The 24,399-nt window shown below is 42.6% G+C and overlaps 1 long non-coding RNA gene across 1 annotated transcript in view; it reads left to right on the forward strand.

The window, feature by feature from the left end:
- LOC134733594 (uncharacterized) overlaps nt 1–23,521 on the forward strand; it is a 154,479-nt gene extending 130,958 nt beyond the window's left edge. The window contains exon 5 of the long non-coding RNA XR_010117223.1: nt 23,293–23,521. This is a non-coding gene — a long non-coding RNA (uncharacterized lncRNA). The remainder of the gene's footprint in view (nt 1–23,292) is intronic.
- Nucleotides 23,522–24,399: the final 878 nt, after the last annotated feature.

Here is a 24,399-nt window from a genome sequence, read left to right on the forward strand (position 1 = left end):
AGACAAATGACTCAGGTTTTAAAGAGTTGGACAGGGGTGTCTATCATGAAACAAGACTATTATAACATAATGTGATGTGTGCTGCAGTAGAAGAAAGCATGGAGTGTCACGGGAGCAACAGGAGAGGCCCACTAACCAGGCTGAGTGGGATTCCAAGAGGACTTCCTGGAGGAGAGACACATTGGCTGAGCATTGGGAAAGAGTGGAATAGAAGGAAGGAAAGATGAGACTAGGGGAGTAATCCAGGTTCTGGATGTAGCATGTGGAAAAACTCCAACAATGGGAACTTGACTGTATAGGGCTAAGACACATGGAATGGCTCATTGTAGCTAAAGTATAGTTCTAGAGTGTGGTTAGAAAGAGATGGGGCTGGATAGGCAAAGAGTGATGGTCAGGGAATGGGGTTGTTGGTCTTGCATAACAGTTAGGGTAAGCGGGAGGCCAGTAACGATTTTTAGGAAAAGAACTGACTAGATCTGATTTGTGTTTTTGAAAAATCCCTTTCGCTACTGTGTGGAAGATGATCTGGAGGTTAATTGGTTACAGGTAATTGTAATAATCTAGCCAAGAAGTGATGAGAGCCTTAACTAACTAGACACAGAAAGTATAGGATTTAAAGATATTCAGAAGAAGAATTTATGGGAGATGGTAACTAATTGCATGTGGAAAAGAAAGGAAAAGACGAAGTTAAGAATGATTGCTATATTTTGTGCTTGGCTGACAGTTAAATGGGTGTTATCACTGAAACGAGGAGCATGAAAAGGCAGAGACAGTTTGGAGAGAAAGACAGAAGTTAATTTTTTGACATGTTGCATTTTAGATGCCCATAAAACTCACAAGTGGTGGTTATTAATAAGCAGTGGATTTTATAGGTCTGAAGCTCATGGGAGAGTTCTGTGTGAAAAGAACAGAGATCTGTGAGTCATCAGCCTGGAGACGGTGGTTAGACATGGGAGCAGGGATGAAACAGCCTAAAGAGTGTGCTAGAGTAAGAAAAGTGAAGGGCTTAGAAGGTGATATGGTTTGGCTGTGACCTCACACAAATCTCACCTTGAATTGGAATCCATATAAACCCCAGGTGTTGAGGGAGGGACCAGGTGGGAGGTGATGGGATTGTGGGAGCAGCTTCCTCCATGCTGTTCTCATGGTAGTGAGTGAGTTCTCATGAGAGCTGATGGTTTTATAAGGCAGTTTCCCTGCTCTTGCTCACTTTCTCTCACCTGCCTCCACGTAAGACGTGCCTCTTCCCTATCCACCATGATTGTAAGTTTCCTGAGACTGAGGTACTGCTATAAAGATACCAAAAATTGTGGAAGTGACTTTGGAACTGGGTAACGGGCAGAGGTTGAAACAGTTTGGAGGGGTCAGAAAAAGACAGAAAAATGTGGGAAAGTTTGGAGCTTCCTAGAGACTTGAATGGTTTTGACCAAACTACTGACAGTGATATGGACAATGAAGTCCAGGCTGAGGTGGTCTCAGATGCAGATAAGGAACTTATTGGGAACTGGAACAAAAGTTACTCTTGCTAGCTTTAGCAAAGAGGCTGGCAGCATTTTGTCCCTGCCCTAGAGATCTATAGAATTTTGAACTTGAGAGAGATAATCTGAAATCGAAAATTATGTTTAAAAGGGAGCACAGCATAAAAGTTTGGAAAATTTGCATCTGACGATGCAATAGAAAAGAAACCCCCATTTTATGGGAGAAATTCAAGCCAGATGCAGATATTTGCATAAGTAGGAGCCAGATGATAATCAACAAGACAATGGGGAAAATGTCCCCAGGGGATGTCAGAGGTCTTCATGGCAGCCCCTCCCATCACAGGCCCAGAGGCCTAGGAGAAAAAAATGGTTTCATGGGCCAGGCCAGGGCCAGGGCCTTTCTACTTTGTGCAGTCTCCAGACTTGGTGCCCTGCATCCTAGTGTGGCTAAAAGGGGCCAACATACAGCTCAGGCCATTGCTTTTGAGGGTGCAAGCCACAAGCCTTGGTGGCTTCCACGTGATGTTGGGCCTATGGGTGTGCAGAAGTCAAGAATTGAGGTTTGGGAACGGAACCTCTGCCTAGATTTCAGAGGATGTATGGAAATGCCTGGATGTACAGAGGCAGAGGTCTGCTGCAGGGGTGGGGCCCTCATGGAGAACCTCTGTTAGGGCCATGTGAAAGGGAAATGTGGGGTTGGAGCCCCCACCCAGAGTCCCCACTGGGGCACTGCCTAATGGAGCTTTGAGAAGAGGTCTGCCGTCCTCCATATCCCAGAATGGTAGATCCACCAACAAAACCACAAGGAGATGACATCTCACACCAATCAGAATGGCTATTACTAAAATGTCAGAAAAATAACAGAAATGTCAAAACAACAACAGATGCTGGTGAGGTTGTGGAGAAAAAAGAATGCTTATATACTGGTGGTGGGAGTGTAAATTAGTTCAACTATTGTGAAAGACAGTGTGGCAATTTCTCAAAGACCTAAAAAAAGAAATACTATTCCACCCAGCAATCCCATTGCTGGGTATACATCCAAAGAAATATAAATCATTCTATCATGAAGACACATGCACACATATGTTCATTGCAACACTATTCACAATAGCAAAGACATAGAATGAACTTAAATGTCCATCAATGATAGACCAGATAAAGAAAACGTGGCACATATATACCATGGAATACTATGCAGCCTTAAAAAAGAATGAGATCATGTCCTTTGCCGGAACATGAATTGAGCTGGAAGCCATTATCCTTAGCAAACTAACCCAGGAACAGACAACCAAATACTGTATGTTATCACTTACAGGCAGGAGCTAGATGATGAGACCACATGGACATATACAGGAGAAGAACACACACTGGGGCTTATCAGAGGATGGAGGGTGAGAGAAGAGAGAGAATCAGGGAAAATAACGAATGAATACTAGGCTTAATACCTGGGTGATGAAATAATCTGTACAACAAACCCACATGACACAAGTTTACCTATGTAACAAGCCTGCACATATACCCCGAACTTAAAAGTTAAAAAATAATAAAAAGGCAACTTAAAATAAAAGTATGTTAACAGTCAGAGCTCTGAGATCATTATTTCCCAAAGACTAGAAAGAACACAAATGTCCTTCAACTGGTGAGCAGATAAGCAAACTATAGTATATCCATACAAGGGAATACAACTCGGCCATAAAATAAATGCAGTAACATGAATGAATCTCAAATGCATCACACTAAGAGAAAGAAGGCAGCATTAAAAAGCGACATACTGTCTGATTCCATCTGTATGACATCCTTAAAAAGGCAAAACCACAGGCGCAGAACACAGATTACTGGTTGCCAGAGTCCAGAGGAGGAGATGTTACCTACAAAGAGGTACAGGGGAAATGTTTTGAGATAATGAAATTGTTCCAATATCTTGATGGCAGTGGTGGTTATTTGACCATGTTTGCTTGTCAAAACTCACAACTGTACTCCAAGAAAGGTAAAATTTTTACATGTGAATTATTACATCTCAATAAGAAAATGTGAAAAAAAATATCCAGAATGTTGCCATAAGTGTGGGTAGTTAGAGCCTTTTGAAGGTCAAGGTCATTGAAATGGAAGAGATCCAGGGTCTATCAGGTGGAAAAGTTGGGGGTTGAAGTCACCAGGATAAAATCTAGTCATGGAGAATAGAGGGAAACTGAGTCAGGTGCCAAAATTCAAAGGAACTCACTTCCTTGCCAAACATATATACTCATTTTGGCATACCAAGATTAAGAATATTTCACTTTAATTATATTTTAAATATAATTCATAAATACATGGGATTATATATATGATCCTTAATGTATAGGTGTGTGAATGTGTATGCACCTATGTGTATATATACATTCTTACATACATATATGCTTATACATATATAAGAATATATATGAATATATGTATGTGTATATATAAGAATATGTATACATTTTTAAAATAATTCTTAATCTAGGTATACCTAAATTAATTCCCAAATTCCCAGGTCTCTCATGTGAGAAGAAACATACGCTAATGTGAGTGTGAACACAGACATTTCTTGAACAACCTGTCACAGCTGTAAATCTTAGACTGGGTGTCTAAATAAAGAGACTGACTTGGGGAGTTACCCAGCAGCCCCCAGGCATGTGAGGCTCAGGCTGTCCTGATGGCGACAAAGTCCCCCTGTATCAGTGCTGTTTGGAGGATCCCCTAATCTATATGTATTGACCAGCTTGTTACTTTTATCCTAATGGGAATATTAGCATCACAGTATGATCCTGGGCTCTTGTGTGGAGTACTCCACATGTCCCTTTGTGTGACAGTATTGGGCAGCTGAGGCTCATATTATAAGTAGAAATGAATGAGAGGAAGGGAACATAAACTCCCCCGCAATTATTGTCCTGGTAATTGAAGTACATCACTGCACCTATTAAAAACCCCACTTCTGTAAGTGACCCTGTGGGGATGGGACCCTGTATCCTGAGCTTAAATCCTGTCCTTCCACAACTACCCACCTGTGCTGTTTCAAGCAAAGCACCACTGGGACTTTGAGCCAAAACCTTAAGTCAAACCCCAATCCTGGTGAGCTGGGCCAGCCTGCAGAAAGCCCTAAGGCTATGGGCCCAAGGCCAGGACCAGAGCAGATCAAGCTGTCTTTTTGCCCATTTCTCTCTCTGGATGCACTCACAATTTTCTGCTCTCTGTCTTTCCACTTCAGTGGACAGGAAAGATGAGCTTGAGGAAAAGAATGCCAGGAAACAAAAGGGTAAGAGAGCTGGCCTGGCTGGAGTGCCTGAGCCAGCTCCTATGGTCCAAGAGAACCAGGGAGCCCATCTTTTCCCAATTCTGCATTTGGTGATGTTTTAGTCTACCAGGGCTGCCATAACAAAATGCTATAGACTGGGTGGCTGAAACAATAGGGACTTACTTTCTCACCATGCAAGAGGATAGAAGTCCTTGATCAGGGTGTCGGGCAGGGTTGGTTTCTTCTGAGGTCTCTTTCCTTGGCTTGCAGGTGGCCATCTTCTCCATATGCCTCCAAGTGGTCTTCCCTCTGTGTGTTTGTGTCTTAATTTTTTTTTTTTTTTTGAGACAGAGTTTCGTGCTTGTTGCCCAGGCTGAAGCACAATGGTGTGATATCGGCTCACTGCAACCTCCACCTCCTGGGTTCAAGCGATTCCCCTGCATCATACCCTCCCAAGTAGCTGGGATTACAGGCATGTACCACCATGCCTGACTAATTTTTTTGTATTTAGTAGAGACGGGATTTCACCATGTTGGTCAGGCTGGTCTCGAACTCCTGACCTCAGGTGATCCACCCGCATCGGCCTCTCAAAGTGCTGGGATTACAGGCATGTGCCACCATTCCCGGCCCCTAATCTTCTTACAATGACACCAGTCATGCTGGATTGGAGTTTACCCATATGACCTCATTTTACCTTAATTACCTCTTTTAAGGCCCTATCTTCAACCCCCTAGTACCACATTCTAGGGTACTAGGGGTTTAGACTTCACGTGAATTTGGGGGGAACACAATTCAGCCCTTGATAAGTGACATCACATTGGCAGCAAGAAATTGGCCTTAAAGGGAGTATTCACAAATACAGAAATTTGTAAAAACATTACAAATCAGGACATTTTGTTTTGTTTTATTTTCCTGAGAGCCATTGTGAAACATTTACTAGTGCAACACCGGGTTACCTGGATCACTAATGCCGCCGTTCTTGGTAGTCCTGGGGTTCTCAGGGTGAAGAACTGCCCCCGAAAGAGCAAACCCGGGTTCATTGTATAGTACTTGCTTTGTGAGAAAAAAGAAGAATTGAAAGAGAAAGAAGAAAAGAACAGCCTGATGCTGAGCTCAAAGTGTTAATGGCTTTGTCATGTGTCCTTCTTTCTACACTTTCTCCCAAAAAGTGACCTTGAACTTCAGTCTCCTTCGGAGACAGTACGAGGAGAGGGGTAGGAAACACAACAAAGAATTCTGATCTCTCAACGGGCCCACAACCTTGCATTGGTGCACATCTTTTAAATGTTCAGTAGTTTTCCACAGCATCTCATTATATTCTGTGGATAGGCAGAGTGGGTAGTAAGCCCTTCAATTATAGACAGATAATGCCGTGAATCAGGAGCCCCGGACATTCAGTAGCAGAGCCTGGCTGGAGACAGGCAGCCTTCATCATCATTCCCAGGATGCAATTAATGCATCCCTCCCAAAATGAGAGCCACGCTCCAGTTTCACCCGAGAAACACTGGAATAGGATCACAGGGAATTTACCTAATATGCAGCATGAAGCCGCATGGGAGTTAATGATCTGGTGGGTAGCACATAGCGACAGGGTAATTGAAGGGTTAGCACCATGAGGTGTTGGGGTGATAGCCAGATTGATGGTTGAAGCTTTTGTTTCAGGTCCAGAAAGCAATTAAAGACCCTGGCACAGTGCTTATTATCCAGAGATCCAGGTGGCCGCAGGCTTGTCCACACACTGTAATTTGCTCCAGACCCTCGCCAGCCCCCCTCACTGGGCTCAATGCTGGTTCTGCAAACAGTGCTGCTCTCCCCCAGAAATAGATAGAGGCACTCCTCTCTCTGCTCAAGGCTGAAAGGTTTTGTCCAAAGCATTACATTCCCTAGTGGAGAACTACAGGATTTTTCTTTTTTTAAAAGCAAAGATCTAAAAGACTAATTTGAAAAGACAGTGGCATGATTTACATTTTTCTGCTGTGCAAAGAAGGTCTGAGGAAGAGAGGGGTTGCTTTGTTGACTTGCTTTCTTCGCATTTCATTCTCAGCAGTATCTCTACTTCCCTGTTTTCAAAAGTTACCTTTCTTCTATCTTTCCAAGTCTCCAACCAGTGCCTGTTTGTCTAGTAAATTCCCAGGAGAGGAAATCAAGTCTTATCCATCAGCTCAGGACATTTTCCACTTATTTATAAGGGAGAAAAGTCAACAACTCAAGAACCATTAAAAAGAAGTGAACAACAAAATGGCAAGTGGCTGCTTTAATTTTCTTTCAAACGCTTCCTAGCCAGGCGGCCTGGAGGAGGTCTGCTTGAGGGCTGACAGACAGAATTATCTGTGGGCAGCTCTACAGAGTGTGGCCCTGTTTCTCAGACCTCGGTCATCTGCCCACTGCCAACACGAACAACCATTTACTTGGTATTATCTTTCTTTACATTGATGCATTTATTTTCACTTAGGTAAATGTGTTTTGAAGAATAACTGTGTGTCAAGGACAAGAACTCCTTCCTCTGTGCCTAAAGGGGATTACAGAACATTGAATTTTGGGAGGGACCCAAAGAGTCCTGTAGTGGAGGAAAGTGGCTGGGAGATACAGCTGAGCAACACAACAGTACAAGAGTATGTGCCTGCGGCTGACTTCACATCTCCATGCATGGCTGTTCCTCTTTCCCACCTTCCTGTCTCTCTACTATCCCAAATTCCAGAGCCCTACACTGACTCAGGCTCCCAGGGGAGAGTAGCAATTATCTGAACACCAATACAGCCTATCCCAGGATTGAAGTTAAAAATAAGATTCTTTATTGCACAGAATCATGGATCATACATCTGTTTTCTTTTAGTGTCATGCAAGATACCTCTGGGTGTAGTAGTTAAGACATATTATCAGTATCAGCCAATTTTGTGCCTGATATCTCATAGACAGAGTACTGAGAAAGGGGAAGTTAATACTAATCAAAGGAATTACATGAAAATTTAAGCCGAAGGCCCATATTCTGACTTTAGAAGTGGATAACATTTTGATAGGGAGTGATGGTAGAATGGGGTTCTGATTGGAGGGAACAGCATGAACAAGGCTAGGAAGGACAACAGTGTCAGAAATAGCAAGTAGTTTGGTGTGACCACATGTTAAAGAACAAAAGCACTGGGGCAGTAGGAAGAGTAGAATTAGGAGATAGGGTTGAAAACGTGGGCTGGGAATAAAACACACTTTGTTCTCTAGGCAATGGAGAACCAATGGGTAATTTTATGCAGAAAAAAACCTGCAATCAGAGTAATGGTTCAGAGTTAACTGGTACAGCATAGAAGGGTCAAAGTATAGGAGAAACAAAGACCATTTTATAAGGTGATATGGTTTGGCTGTGCCCCCACCCAAATCTCATTTTGAATTGTAACTCCCACAGTTCCCATGTGTAATGGGAGGGACCTGGTGGGAGGTAATTGAATCATAGAGACGGTTCTTTCTCATGCTGTTCTCGTGACAGTGAATAAGTGTCATGAGATCTGATGGTTTTACAAAGAGGAGGTTTCCCTGCACAAGCTCTCTTCTCTTTGCCTGTGGCCATCCATTTAAGACATGATTTGCTCCTCCTTGCCTTCCACCATGATTGTGAGGCCTCCTCAGCCATGTGGAAGTGTAAGTCCATTAAACCTCTTTTTCTTCCCAGTTTCAGGCATTTTTTTTCTTTTTTTTTTTTTTTTTTTTTTTTTTTTGAGATGGAGTTTCACTCTTGTTGCCCAGGCTGGAGTACAATGGCACAATCTCAGCTTACTGCAACCTCCACCTCCCAGGTTCAAGTGATTCTCCTGCCTCAGCTTCCTGAGTAGCTGCAATTACAGGCATGCACCACCACATCGGGCATTTCTTTATCAGCAGCATGGAAATGAACTAATACATGAGGCTATGGCTGTTAACCTCCTAATATGAATATGAAGGGTCTGGATTGGGACAATGTTCATTCATCCACTGATCATTCAGCAAATACTTGTTGTAGAGAGTATGGTAAGCAATAAAAATTTACAGTCTACCAAAGAAAAAACAGACCTTGATCACACAATCGTGCAAATAAATGCAAAATTGCAGTGACCTTTACTTGCCAATTGGGAGCCACATGGGTGTGTATAACAGGGAGATTTGACTTGATCTTGAAATTCTTCATAAAAAGAATGACAGTTGAGCCAAGATCTAAAATATTAATACAAGTTAGGTTGGCATAAAAAGGAAGAAAAATCTTTCTCTGCTGAGAAAACAACACGTACAAGTCCTCTGAAGATAGAAACATGGCATATAGAAATTAGAAAAAATTTTTTCCCAAGGCTGGGAAAAAATGATGGGTGGATATTTGAATCAAAGTGAGGCTGGACCTCTCTCTATGCCCGTGTAGGGTCCCTGAGACTATGCTCAACCTTTTTGCCTTTATTCTAACAGCAAATAGAAGACAGTAAATAACTTTAAGCAGAAAGGTGACATGATTGGATTTGCATTTCAAAAAAATATATATCTGGCCTGATTAGAGAATAGATTGGAAGGGAGAAATAGTCAATGGGGAGAAACTTATCATAAGGCTCTTTTCATGGCCAAGTAAAAGATGATTGCAGGCTCGACTGGGGTAGCAATGGGGGAAACAAAGAGAAGTGGACAGATTCAAGAACATTTAGGAAGTGTAATGGATTGGGATTTGGTGACAGATTGAATACAACAAATAAGAGAAAGGAATCTGTCAGGACCATGAGGTCTGGCTTGTGTATTTGGATAGATGGTGGTTATGTTCCCTGAAACAAGGAATGATGGGAGAAAGGTGTGTGTGTGTGTGTGTGTGTGTGTGTGTGTGTGTGTGTGTGTGTGTGTGTGAGAGAGAGAGAGAGTGAGAGAGACAGAGTGAGAGAGACAGAGTGAGAGAGAGGGAGAGAAAGAGAGCACATAGATCCTGAGTCCAGTTTTGAACATGTTAAGTTTGGGCTGTGTCTTTTCAAACATCCAAGAGTTGCTGTCAAATTGACAGTACATAGAAAGGTCTGAAGTTCATAGAGAGGTCTGGAGTTCAGTGATAATAGAAATGAAAGGCAGGCATTACAGTAGCAGGATGACATTATTAGGTTAATTAATTTTCTGATCATTAAAGTTCAGGACTAGGACTCCCCAAAAAAGATATCCATTGTATCATGATTATATCAGGATACTTTTGACTACAAGTATATAAATGCCTTAATTCAAACTGATTAATAAAGAAAACACATCATATATCTTTGGAAGACTCATAGTAGGGTGGACTTTAGTGTTGCTGTTCCAAAGGGTCGTTGATGTCATCTAGAGCCCAGATTCTTCTTAACCCTCTGCTTTACCATTCTTAGTGTTGGCTCCATCCTCAGAAGATGAATGAGGCCACAGGTCCAAGTGTTACCTCTAGATGTGATAATGGCCAAAAGAAGAAAATAGACCAACTATTTTTATGATTTTCCCCTCAAGCCCCAGTGACTAGGATTAGCTCACATATCAATGCCTGGATCAATTACTGGCAAGAAGATGGGATGACCATGATTGGTTTTAATTAATGATCTGTGATGAAATGGAAGTCATGTAGTCAATCTCTATGTTTTTCAAAACTTGAGAGACAGAGAGATTCATCACATACATGTAACAATAAAAAGGTATTGCAAGTTAGCTATGTCAAGTATTGCAGTAAATTTTTTATGCACATTGCCTCATTTAATCCCCACCAGAGTCCACAAATGCAAGTTGTATTTTTATTTCCATTTTACTAATGCAGACACTGAGGCTCAGAGAAGTCAAATAATTTTCTCAAGGTTGCAACACCAGTATGTGCCTAAGATTTCATTACTTGTTTAATTCCACAACTATTAACAACCATGCTATTCCGCCTTTTTCAGCATTGCCAGTATTTTTAATATCAAAAATAATGTTTGAAAAGAAAATGTGTTATTTTGACACAGACATGTACACCTCTAAACAGCACACTAGCACAGAAAACACATATTTATACAATAATCTTTTTGTAAAGATACTCACTTTGAATTATCCCCTCTAGTTTTGTCATATGCATTAACATATTTGTGATCATAGATTAGTCTCCTCTTTTTCCTCTGAACACTATGTTGTGTACATTTTTATTGTTTCTCTAGTCGTTATAATCTCTTTTTTAATAACCTTATAATAGTTCAGTGAGTGACTACACAATGATTACATAAACTTACTTAATGATTCTCTCACTGTCGGAAGGCATTTTCAGTTTTACATAATGTAGATAATGTTGCCCGAAAGAGTTTCAGGCACGTCAGGAATTTGTCCTCTTTCGTTGAATTATTTGTTCATTTTCCATGCCGATGAGGAGAAATGTTGGGCCAACAGGTATGAAGCAGGTTATAGTTCTGGATATTTCCTGCCAAATTACCCTGAAAAAATGTTTTACTAATTTGCATTGCTGTATAGTCTATAAATATGCCATTAAAGTAACTATCCAGCCAGCACTGGTCATCTGAATGGCTACTATTTTTTATTATATAATAGAGATAAAATGGTAATTAAACTAAAGAGCTTCTGCAAAGCAAAAGAAACTACCAACAGAGTGAACAGGCAACCTACACAATGGGAGAAAATTTTTGCGATCTACTCATCTGACAAAGGGCTAATATCCAGAAGCTACAAAGAACTCAAAGAAATTTACAAGAAAAAAACAAACAACCCCATCAAAAAGTGTGCAAACAGACACTTCTCAAAATAAGACATTTGATGGGTGGTTCCAAGATGGCCGAATAGGAACAGCTCCAGTTTGAGCTCCCACCATGAGCGATGCAGAAGACGGGTGATTTCTGCATTTCCAACTGAGGTACCGGGTTCATCTCACTGGGGCTTGTCAGACAGTGGGTGCAGGACAGTGGGTGCAGCGCACCGAGTGTGAGCCAAAGCAGGGCGAGGATCACTTCACCCGGGAAGCACAAGGGGTCAGGGAATTCCCTTTCATAGCCAAGCAAAGCTGTGATAGATGGCACCTGGAAAATCAGGTCACTCACACCCTACTACTGCACTTTTCCAATGGTCTTAGCAAACATCACACCAGGAGATTACATCCCACACCTGGCTTGGAGGGTGCCACGCCCAGGGAGCCTTGCTCATTGCTAGCACAGCAGTCTAAGATCAAACTGCAAGGCGGCAGTGAGGCTGGGGGATGGGCGCCTGCCATTGCTGAGGCTTGAGTAGGAAAACAAAGCAGCAGGGAAGCTCAAACTGGGTGGAGCCCACCACAGCTCAAGGAGGCCTGCCTGCCTCTATAGACTCCACCTCTGGGGTCACGGCATAGCCAAAAAAAAAAAAAAAAAGGCAGCAGAAACCTCTGCAGACCTAAGTGTCCCTCTCTGACAGCTTTGAAGGGAGTAGTGGTTCTACCAGCATGGAGTTTGACATCTGAAAACGGACAAACTGCCTCCTCTAGTTGGTCCCTGACCCCCGAGTAGCCTATCTGGGAGGTGATCCCCAATAGGGGCAGACTGACACCTCACACTGCCGGGTACCCCTCTGAGACGAAACCTCCAGAGGAATAATCAGACAGCAACATTTGCTGTTCAGTAATATTCGCTGTCCTGCAGTCTCCACTGCCGATACCGAGGCAAACAGCGTCCAGAGTGGACCTCCAGCAAACTCCAACAAACCTGCAGCTGAGGGTCCTGACTGTTAAAAGGAAAACTAACAAACAGAAAGGACATCCACAACAAAACCCCATCTGTATGTCACTATCATCAAAGACAAAGGGTAGATAAAACCACAAAGATGCAGAAAAAACAGAACAGAAAAACTGAAAATTCTAAAATTCAGAGCACCTCTTCACCTCCAAAGGAACACAGCTCCTCACCAGCAATGGAACAAAGATGGATGGAGTATGACTTTGACAAGAGAAGAAAGCTTCAGATGGTCGAACTTCTTCAAGCTAAAGGAGGATGTTCGAACCCATCGCAAAGAAGTTAAAAACCTTGAAAAAAGATTAGACGAATGGCTAACTAGAACAACCAATGCAGAGAAGTCCTTAAAGGACCTGATGGAGTTGAAAACCATGGCACGAGAACTATGTGACAAATGCACTAGCTTCAGTAGCTGATTCGATCAACTGGAAGAAAGGGTATCAGTGACTGAAGATCAAATGAATGAAATGGAGCAAGAAGAGAAGTTTAGAGAAAAAAGAATAAAAGTAAATGAACAAAGCCTCCAAGAAATATGGGACTATGTGAAAAGACCAAATCTACGTCTGATTGGTGTACCTGAAAGTGACAGAGAGAAGGGAACCAAGTTGGAAAACACTCTGCAGGATATTATCAAGGAGAAAATCCCCAACCTAGCAAGGCAGGCCAACATTCAAATTCAGGAAATAGAGAGAATGCCACAAAGATACTCCTTGAGAAGAGCAACTCCAACATACATAATTGTCAGATTCACCAAAGTTGAAATGAAGGAAAAAATGTTAAGGGCAGCCAGAGAGAAAGGTCAGGTTACCCATAAAGGGAAGCCCATCAGACTAACAGCTGATTTCTTGGCAGAAACTCTACAAGCCAGAAGACAGTGGGGGCCGATATTCAACATTCTTCAAGAATTTTCAACCCAGAATTTCATATCTAGCCAAACTAAGCTTCTTAAGTGAAGGAGAAATAAAATACTTTACAGACAAGCAAATGCTGAGAGATTTTGTCATCACCAGGCCTGCCCTACAAGAGCTCCTGAAGGAAGCACTAAACATGGAAAGAAACAACTGGTACCAGCCACTGCAAAAACATGCCAAATTGTAAAGACCATAGAGGCTAGGAAGAAACTGCATCAACTAACGAGCAAAATAACCACCTAACATCATAATGACAGGATCAAATTCACACATAACAATATTAACCTTAAATGTAAATGGGCCAAATTCTCCAATTAAAAGACACAGACTGGCAAATTGGATAAAGAGTCAAGACCCATCAGTGTGCTGTATTCAGGAAACCCATCTCACGTGCAGAGACACACATAGGCTCAAAATAAAGGGATGGAGGAAGATCTATCAAGCAAATAGAAAACAAAAAAAAGGCAGGGGTTGCAATCCTAGTCTCTGATAAAACAGACTTTAAGCCAACAAAGATCAGAAAAGACAAAGAAGACCATTACATAATGGTAAAGGAATCAATTCAACAAGAAGAGCTAACTATCCTAAATATATATGCACCCAATACAGGAGCACCCAAATTCATAAAGCAAGTCCTTAGAGACCTACAAAGAGACTTAGAATCCCACACAATAATAATGGGAGACTTTAACACCCCACTGTCAACATTAGACAGATCAACAAGACAGAAAGTTAACAAGGATATCCAGGAATTGAACTCAGCTCTGCACCAAGCAGACCTAATAGACATCTACAGAACTCTCCACCCCAAATCAACAGAATATACATTCTTCTCAGCTCCGCAATGCACCTATTCCAAAATTGACCACATAGCTGGAAATAAAGCACTCCTCAGCAAATGTAAAAGAACAGAAATTATAACGAACTGTCTCTCAGACCACAGTGCAATCAAACTAGAACTCAGGATTAAGAAACTCACTCAAAACCGCTCAACTACATGGAAACTGAACAACCTGCTCCTGAATGACTACTGGGTACATAACGAAATGAAGGCAGAAATAAAGATGTTCTTTGAAACCAATGAGAACAAAGACACAACATACCAGAATCTCTGGGACACATTCAAAGCAGTGTGCAGAGGGAAATTTATAGCACTAAATGCCCACAAAAGAAAGCAGGATCTATCTCAAGGACAAAAAACCAAACACCGCATGTTCTCACTCATAGGTGGGAATTGAACAATGAGAACTCATGGACACAGGAAGGGGAACATCACGCTCCGGGGACTGTTGTGGGGTGGGGGGAGGGGGGAGGGACAGCATTAGGAGATACACCTAATGCTAAATGACGAGTTAATGGGTGCAGGAAATCAACATGGCACATGGATACATATATAACAAACCTGCACATTGTGCACATGTACCCTAAAACCCTAAAGTATAATAAAAAAAAAAAAAAAAAAAAAAAGAAAGCAGGAAAGATCTAAAATTGACACCCTCACGTCACAATTAAAAGAACTAGAGGAACAAGAGCAAACACATTCAAAAGCTAGTGGAAGGCAAGAAATAACTAAGATCAGAGCAGAACTGAAGGAGATAGAGACACAAAAAACCCTTCAAAAAATCAATGAATCCAGGAGCTGGTTTTTTGAAAAGATCAACAAAATTGATAGACCACTAGCAAGACTAACAAAGCAGAAAAGAGAGAAGAATCAAATAGATGCAATAAAAAATGATAAAGGGAATATCACCACCGATCCCACAGAAATACAAACTACCATCAGAGAATACTATAAACACCTCTACACAAATATACTAGAAAATCTACAAGAAATGGATAAATTCCTCGACACATACACCCTCCCAAGACACTAAACCAGGCAGAAGTTGAATCTCTGAATAGACCAATAACAGGCTCTGAAATTAAGGCAATGATTAATAGCTTATCAACCAAAAAAAGTCCAGGACCAGATGGATTCACAGCCGAATTCTACCACAGGTATAAGGAGGAGCTGGTACCATTCCTTCTGAAACTATTCCAATCAACAGAAAAAGAGGGAATCCTCCCTAACTCATTTTATGAGGCCAGCATCATCCTGATACCAAAGCCTGGCAGAGAAACAACAAAAAAAGAGAATTTTAGAACAATATCCCTGATGAACATCGATGCAAAAATCCTCAATAAAATACTGGCAAACCAAATCCAGCAGCACATGCAAAAGCTTATCTACCATGATCAAGTGGGCTTCATCCCTGGGATGCAAGGCTGGTTCAACATATGCAAATCAATAAACGTAATGCAGCATATAAACAGAACCAATGACAAAAACCACATGATTATCTCAATGGATACAGAAAAGGCCTTTGACAAAATTATTAGCCCTTCATGCTAAAAACTCTCAAAAACTTAGGTATTGATGGGACGTATCTAAAAATAGTAAGAGCTTTTTATGACAAACCCACAGCCAATATCATAATGAATGGGCAAAAACTGGAAGCATTCCCTTTGAAAACTGGCACAAGACAGGGATGCCTTCTCTCACCACTTCTATTCAACATAGTGCTGGAAGTTCTGGCCAGGGCAATCAGGCAGGAGAAAGAAATAAAGGGTATTCAATTAGGAAAAGAGGAAGTCAAATTGTCCCTGTTTGCAGATGACATGATTGTATATCTAGGAAACCCCATCGTCTCAGCCCAAAATCTCCTTAAGCTGATAAGCAACTTTTCAGCAAAGTCTCAGGATACAAAATCAATGTGCAAAAATCACAAGCATTCTTATACACCAATAACAGACAAACAGAGAGCCAAATCATGAGTGAACTCCCATTCACAATTGCTTCAAAGAGAATAAAATACCTAGGAATCCAACTTACAAGGGATGTGAAGGACCTCTTCAAGGAGAACTACAAACCACTGCTCAATGAAATAAAAGAGAACACAAACAGATGGAAGAACATCCCATGCTCTTGGATAGGAAGAATCAATATCGTGAAAATGGCCATACTGCCCAAAGTAATTGATAGATTCAATGCCATCCCCATCAAGCTACCAATGACTTTCTTCACAGAATTGGAAAAAACTACTTTAAAGTTCATATGGAACCATAAAAGAGCCCACATTGCAAAGTCAATCCTAAGCCAAAAGAACAAAGCTGGAGGCATCACGCTACCTGGCTTCAAACTATACTACAAGGCTACAGTAATCAAAACAGCATGGTACTGGTACCAAAACAGAGATATAGACCAATGGAACAGAACAGAGCCCTCAGAAATAATGCCACATATCTACAACTATCTGATCTTTGACAAACCTGACAAAAACAAGAAATGGGGAAAGGATTCCCTATTTAACAAATGGTGCTGGGAAAACTGGCTAGCCATATGTAGAAAGCTGAAACTGGATCCCTTCCTTACACTTTATACAAAAATTAATTCAAGATGGATTAAAGACTTACATGTTAGACCTAAAACCATAAAAACCCTAGAAGAAAACCTAGGCAATACCATTCAGGACATAGGCATGGGCAAGGACTTCATGTCTAAAACATCAAAAGCAATGGCAACAAAAGCCAAAATTGACAAATGGGATCTAATTAAACTAAAGAGCTTCTGCACAGCAAAAGAAACTAAAACCAGAGTGAACAGGCAACCTACAGAACGGGAGAAAATTTTTGCAATCTACTCATCTGACAAAGGGCTAATATCCAAAATCTACAAAGAACTCAAATCAATTTACAAGAAAACAAAAAAACAACCCCATCAACAAGTGGGCGAAGGATATGAACAGACACTTCTCAAAAGAAGACATTTATGCAGCCAACAGACACATGAAAAAATGCTCATCATCACTGGCCATCAGAGAAATGCAAATCAAAACGACAATGAGATACCATCTCACACCAGTTAGAATGGCAAACATTAAAAAGTCAGGAAACAACAGGTGCTGGAGAGGATGTGGAGAAATAGGAACACTTTTACACTGTTGGTGGGACTGTAAACTAATTCAACCATTGTGGAAGTCAGTGTGGCGATTTCTCAGGGATCTAGAACTAGAAATACCATTTGACCCAGCCATCCCATTACTGGGTATATACCCAAAGGAATATAAATCATGTTGCTATAAAGACACATGCACACATATGTTTATTGAGGCACTACTCACAATAGCAAAGACTTGGAACCAACCCAAATATTGATCAATGATAGACTGGATTAAGAAAATGTGGCACATATACACCATGAAATACTATGCAGCCATAAAAAATGATGAGTTCATGTCCTTTGTAGGGACATGGATGAAGCTGGAAACCATCATTCTCAGCATACTATTGCAAGGACAAAAAACCAAACACCGCATGTTCTCACTCATAGGTGGGAGTTGATCAATGAGAACACTTGGACACAGGAAAGGGAACATCACACACCAGGGCCTGTTGTGGGGTTGGGGGAGGGAGGGAGGGAGGGATAGCATTAGGAGATATACCTAATGTAAATGACAAGTTAATGGGTGCAACACACCAACATGGCACATGTATACATATGTAACAAACCTGCACGTTGTGCACATGTACCCTTGAACTTAAAAGTATAATAAAAATATATATAAAAAAATAGAGATAAAATGGAATGTCCATATTTTATTTTGATAACCAGCAAGGTTGAGTATTTTCCAGGGTGTGCAATTTCTACTTGCATTTCTTCATATATGAATGTTCTGTTCATACCATTTACCCCTTTGATTTAGGAGTTTTAGATGGCGTATACTGAGAGGGTTACTGACAGTGGCCTGGGAGATGAACTCCATTTAAAGGAGAGTTTGTGTGGAAAGAAAAGTGCCTCCCATGAAGCTTGGGCTTTTTAAGACCCCAGAATGTGTTTTGAGCAAAACATAGCTAAGCCATAGATGTGAGGGCCCTTAATGGGACTGTTAGGGGAGACGTTATTACCAAGATTTGTTTGTCTCATTCCAGGCTGTAAATTCATTTCTTAGCCCAGTTTCACCATGTGCCATAAATAACAAGGCTGTGTAAACAAATGTCGCCCAGACACATGAACCAATTGAAATTAGACTTAAAAAATACTAATAATACTGTGCCATTACTTGATTCTTGTTTATGTCATGACCCACGGTCACTCACTCTTGACTGCCCCCAAACCTACACATACAGACATGCACACACAGAAACACATACATATATGCATGCCCACAGAGACATCTATATACACACATACACACACAGACACACACACACACACCATGGTTGCTTGAGAGACAAATGACCCCATAAGGCTATCCTAACCAAGTACACAGAAATGGAGAAAGATACTGACAGATAAATAACTGTTAGAAAAACATTAATATTTCCTTAAGTACTTCTTCAGATCGAATAGTATTTCCTAGGAGATACATGAGAAAATAACAGGCAGAGAAATATGGGCTTGTCGCCAGCTTTCAATCACTGCCCATCTCTTGGGTGAGAAAATATGAGGGTTTAATTGAGTAGCTCAATGGAAAGTGAAAATGACTCGACATACACAGTCAAAATTAAGAGACAAACCAATCAGGGGATGATCTGGTGACTCAAGTTTGCAATTACAGCCTTCAAAGGCATCCCTGTCTCCTTGTTTCCCTACAAAATCCTTGGACTGGTATGTCAAAGCCTGGTAATAACAGTAACAGCAACCATCAATAGCAATTCTGAGTGATTCTTAATGAATCGAGGACCTAGAAGTTTCCATACAAATCACAGAGACATACTGTGCCACTGGACCTTGCAAGTTAAGTTTAAGCAGCAATTTTAGATAATAGAGCCACACCATATTGAGTCCCTCTCATGTGCCAAGCGATGAGGTTTCACCATCAGAGCAGCCCTGGCAGCAGATCAGAGGAGCAGTCTGTGTCCATCTCAGGTCTGCCTGAATCCAAAGCTGAAGATCTTTTCCTGCCCCATGCTGATGATTCAGTGGTCACCATGTTAGTATCATGATTTGGAGTGCTTTCCCCATGTCATCTTATTAGATTCCTATTCAGTAAACACTTTGAGGACCTACAGTATGCCAGACACTGTATGGAATCCAGGATGCAACATTGAATAATACATAATCCTTGGCCTCAGAGTGCTTTGAGTCTGGCGTAGGAGAGAGATCAATGTTTTGAAAAATTAAAATACAATATGAAACTCACCATGATGGGGATAGGCAGAGGTGCTATGGAGATACTCAGGAAAAGATTGATTTGCCCCTGAAGGAACTAGGGCTTAGAAAATTTCCCTGACTTGTCTAAGGCCCCACAGCTAATACATGGCACAGCTACCTTCAGCATCTGCCAACTACCTATATTCTACCGGGTGTTGATTTTCCCATCTGTAACGTGGACATACTAACTACCTCACAGGCTTTTTGAAATGCATGCAAAGGTATTTTATGAAACTTAAAAGAATTTAACAAATGTTATTTATGGTTGGTGCTACTGTTATTATCAGGCTATGTATGACATACTAGCCCAAGGATTTTATAGGAAAAAAAAAGAGACAGAAAGTGAGGGAGAGAGCTCAAATATAGGTGCCATAGGATCATTTTGTCTGATTTAACATCAATTTTAAATCAATAATTGATCAAATAAATTGACAGCCTATAGCATGCATGGCACTGTGACAGACTCTGGGAATATAGCAGTAAATAAGACAGACAAACCACCAATTAATTACACATTTTTTTTTCAGACAGAGTTTCACTCTTGTTCCCCAGTCTGGCATGCAATAGCGCCATCTCGGCTCACCACAACCTCCGCCTCCCAGATTCAAGCGATTCTCCTGCCTCAGCCTCCCCAGTAGCTGAGATTACAGGCATGCACTGCCACGCCTGATTTATTTTTTGTATTTTTAGTAGAGACAGGGTTTCTCCACGTTGGTCAGGCTGGTCTCAAACTCCTGACCTCAGGTGATCTGCCCACCTCAGCCTCCCAAAGTGCTGGCATTACAGGTGTGAGCCACCGCGCCCGGCCCCAAATACACATTTCTTAGTCAATAAGTAATGTTCACCCATGTGACAAAGAAGTTTGGGGAACATAAGGGCTTATAAAGGGGAGGCTGACCTGCTCTGGAAGGGCAGAGAAGGCTTTCCTGAGGAAGTGTGGTGAGTTGAGAGCTGAAGTTGAGTAGGAGTTCCAGGAAGAGGGAAGAGCACGTGAGGAAGGCCCACAGGCAGGAAGGAGCATGCTCCTAAAGGCCAATGTGGTGGAGTCAAGACAGGAACGGCAACAGTGGAGAGAGATAAAAGTAGGGCCCTATATGTGATGGTGAGAAATCCAGACAATGAGGACCAGTAAAGAGCTCAGAACAAAGAAGCACCATCATGGGGTTGACATTTGTAAAATCTCACTGTGTTGGAATGGAAGGGAAAAGAGGCGAACTGGATGTGCCAAGGCTCTGAACCAGAGCAATATTCTCCAGTGAGGAGAATATTGCTCTGGTTCAGGGAAGAAAGGATGAAGCTTGGACCTAGGAGTCAGCAATGGAGATGGAACTACTCAAAGGACAGATGCTAGTGAAATACAAGATCCTTCCAATAAAAAATCTTTCCCATTTAAACAATGTTGGAAACCATGTGTGTGAATGCGTCTTTCTCATTAAACTACGTTTTCACTCCCTAGCCTAGCCCCTTGCACATAAAGAAGTCCCCCGTAAACGTTGTTTCTTCACACTGACTCTAGCTGGAATGTACCAGCAGTGAGCATCCCTGCGTTCTTGGATAGATGTGAGTTGAGAAGTATGAGAAAGAAAAACGCTTGAATCCAATCCAGACTATTTTTTCTCTTCTGTAATATAGATCCTTCTTGTCATTTAATTCTGAGTGATTCTCAGATAAAGGCAACTTAACCTGCCTCATGCCATCCAAACTATGTCTGCCTGGAGGAAATTAAACTGCCTTGTCCATGCAGTGTAACACTTGGCAGAAAAGAGACAGTGCTTCATGTTCCTGCAGTGGTATCCCATCTTTTTATAACCGCTTCCACTTGCTCTTCCTCCTCTGGCTGCCAGGGAAATAACCCCCACTTCTTCCTCTTGTATCTTTTAAGGACCTATGGTGCTTTCTCAGTTCAGAAGATAGGGCTGGAGTCCACCTCTTCATGTGGACTTCTTGGGCCATGCAGATGACCATGATAACATGTATTTTGCTCGCACCAACTCAGCAGCCATGCTGCTGGCCAACCCTATCACTTCAGAGATGAGGCCCACCCAATAAGTTGAGGTGGTGGTGATCGTCATAGAGCAGGTTTCCTAGAAGCTGGGCCTGAGATGGGGGAGGAACCTGGAGAGAAGCGAGGGAAGCAGGACAAGGTAGGGAGGAGCAACGTGGCTTCAGTAGAAGTCTGGACAGCCTGATTCCTCTGGAAGCCTAAGCATAAACTGCAGCAAGGAGGTTTTCCTGCCCAAATGCAAGACAGCTGGGCCTTTATTCCCACGAAAAGTCCCTGGTCATGGGCTGCACTTCATGGTGACTGGGGAGCTTGAGCTCCCAGGCATCCCTAGGGAAAGGGCTCCATCAGCCAAGATTAAGCCTCCACAGAACACAGCAGCTGAAAGCCCTTAGCTACCAACAGCTGCAGTAGCTGGGGGAGGAGGGTGAGTGCACTGGCCAAGCAGATGGGACCTGCATAGGGCACCAAGAGCATCTGCTAGAGAATTCTTTCCACTTCTTAAAGTATGCATTTGTGATGAGGATGGTGGTTCGGGAGGATGTTCCGAGGGAAATGCTGTGAACCAGCCACTCCCATACTGCGTGTTCTTGAATAAGTAACATCCCCTCTGTGAATCCCTGTGACCTCCTAGTAAGTGAGTTACTGGTTATAAAATACTTCTTGTCTCTACATTTCTGACATGAATCCTAAACTCCAATTAGGTTAGAGTCTATTGGAGAGTTTCTTTTTTTTTTTTTTTTTTCTCTTGAGACAGAGTCTCGCTCTGTTGCCCAGGCTGGAGTGCAGTGGCAGGATCTGGGCTCACTGCAAGCTCCACCTCCCGGGTTCACACCATTCTATTGGAGAGTTTCCATAACCAAAGATGATAACTTGGAAAACGCATTAGTCTCTGCTATTTGGGAGCCCAGAAACATGTGTTTGCTGGAAAATTTAGGAGTGGAGTGTGAGAGGGAAGTGAAGTGATCCCATAGACCATGAGGTCCTCCAGGCCAGCAGCTATAGCCCCTCATCCTCCAATGCCCAACCAGCAACTGGCATTTAAAGTCTATGTGAAGAAAGAGAGGGAGGTAGAGCAAAAGAAGAGAGACACGGGAGCTAGGAAAGCAACTGGAAAGTCCTGTGGTAGTTATCTTATTTTGATTTCCCCAATCCCCTCAACTTAGATAGCAATGAGAATGCTTCTAAACATGTACAAACGAACCTGCAAATATAGACAGAGGAAGAATCTGCCAGAAAGGTAAGAAGAAAAGCAAGAGAAACCAACATCTCAGAACCCATTCTAGGTTATGGAAGAGTAGTCGCTAGTGTCACATGCTGCCAAGAAGTCAAGTAGAAAAGGATGGAAGAGATCCGAGTGGAATTGGCAGCCAAGAGGTGATTGGCAACTTCCTTTGGTTCTTGATTCCATGAACTTGCATTCATTCCCATGGCTGTGTTCTCCCATGGGAGGGCTGGCAGAGACTGCAGCATGGAGGGAGGTGATGGGGAAGAGAAGAGATCCAGGCTCCTTCATGCATCCCCATGCTGATGATAGAATGCTGTTTAAACTGCCCTGCTCACACCCCCTTTCAAGTCAAGAATTGGAGCTAATGGCAAAAACATTCCATATGTTCTGAGTGGCTACAAACTCATTATTGTGCCTTGGCTTGCAATGTAGCCCTTCAGTTAATGAAATCCGGTGCTGGAGCAAATGAGTCTGTGCAGGAGAGGGGTGTCTGATGGTGGCAGCTAAGCTTCAATTTTTTTCACTTTTTATTTCTTCTCCCGCAGCCCCATCCCGGAAAGAGAAAGAGCTAAGAGAAAGGGGGAGGAAAGAAACAGGACTTAAAACAGCCCCCAAGTCCAAACAACTAAAACAGCGATCGCTATACTTCAAAGCCAGCACAAATTAGACTAAGCGGCCGCAGAAGCCAAATGGAAATCGTAATTCTTCCAGTCCCTTGCTGCTCAGACACATGTAATAGGTTTGGCAGAGAGTCAAGGAAAACAGGGGCCAAGCTGCGGTATGTTTTAAAGAATCTGAAGCCTGTTCACTGTGGGGAAGCCAGATTTCTGCACAGCTCGGAAGGAGGGACGTCTGGACCAGGCTGGACAGGTCCAATTCTCCATTAGAGAAGGGCCCTGGACCTTTCAGAGATTTGGAAGCCTAAGGTCAGGGGCAGGTCTGTCCATGTGAACAGGAGTCACGCACAGGCAGGGCAGGGTTTGGGTGGGGAAGCCTGCAGACCACCCAGGACCAGGAAGCTATGAAGCAGGCTCCTTCAGGGAGCTGGAGAACAGCCTGAGAAGGCTGCAGAGGAGGCTGCCAGGAAGTGATCTTGGTTACATTTGACACAACAGTGAGGGAGAGGAGAAGGAAGGAGACACAGAAAGGAATTGCCATCCTCTGTTCCGACCCTCTGCTGGGCATTCTCATTCAACTCCCTGAGATGGCCACCAGCCTACCTGCTTCCCAGAGGAGGAAACTGAGGAGCAGAGAGCTCAAGGAGCCTGCCCACTGTCATAGAGCTGGAAATGGTAAGAGTCAGCATTTGAACCCAGTTCCTCCTAACTTCCAAGCTCATGCTCTCTCCCCTACCCCAGTGATACGGAAGGGGGACAGGGAAGTGCTGAGAAGGGAAGGGCATGATCCCTGGCAAGGACTCCACCCCAGGGGCCAGTGCCCACGGACCTAGGTGAGGACAGGCACGCCTGCCTTCATGCCCAAATGTTGCATTTTCCAAGACCACCCTGGCCCACCACACCCCCATCCTGTGCCTATAAAAACCCCAAGACCCTAGCAGGCAGAGACACAAGCGGCTGGATGTTGAGAGGAACACATAAGCAGAAGACAAAAGGGGTGAACATCAAGGGGAGCACGCCGGCAGAAGAGCACAC

Source organism: Symphalangus syndactylus, chromosome 18 (genome assembly GCF_028878055.3).
Source record: "Symphalangus syndactylus isolate Jambi chromosome 18, NHGRI_mSymSyn1-v2.1_pri, whole genome shotgun sequence".
In the NCBI taxonomy this organism is placed as follows: domain Eukaryota; kingdom Metazoa; phylum Chordata; class Mammalia; order Primates; family Hylobatidae; genus Symphalangus; species Symphalangus syndactylus.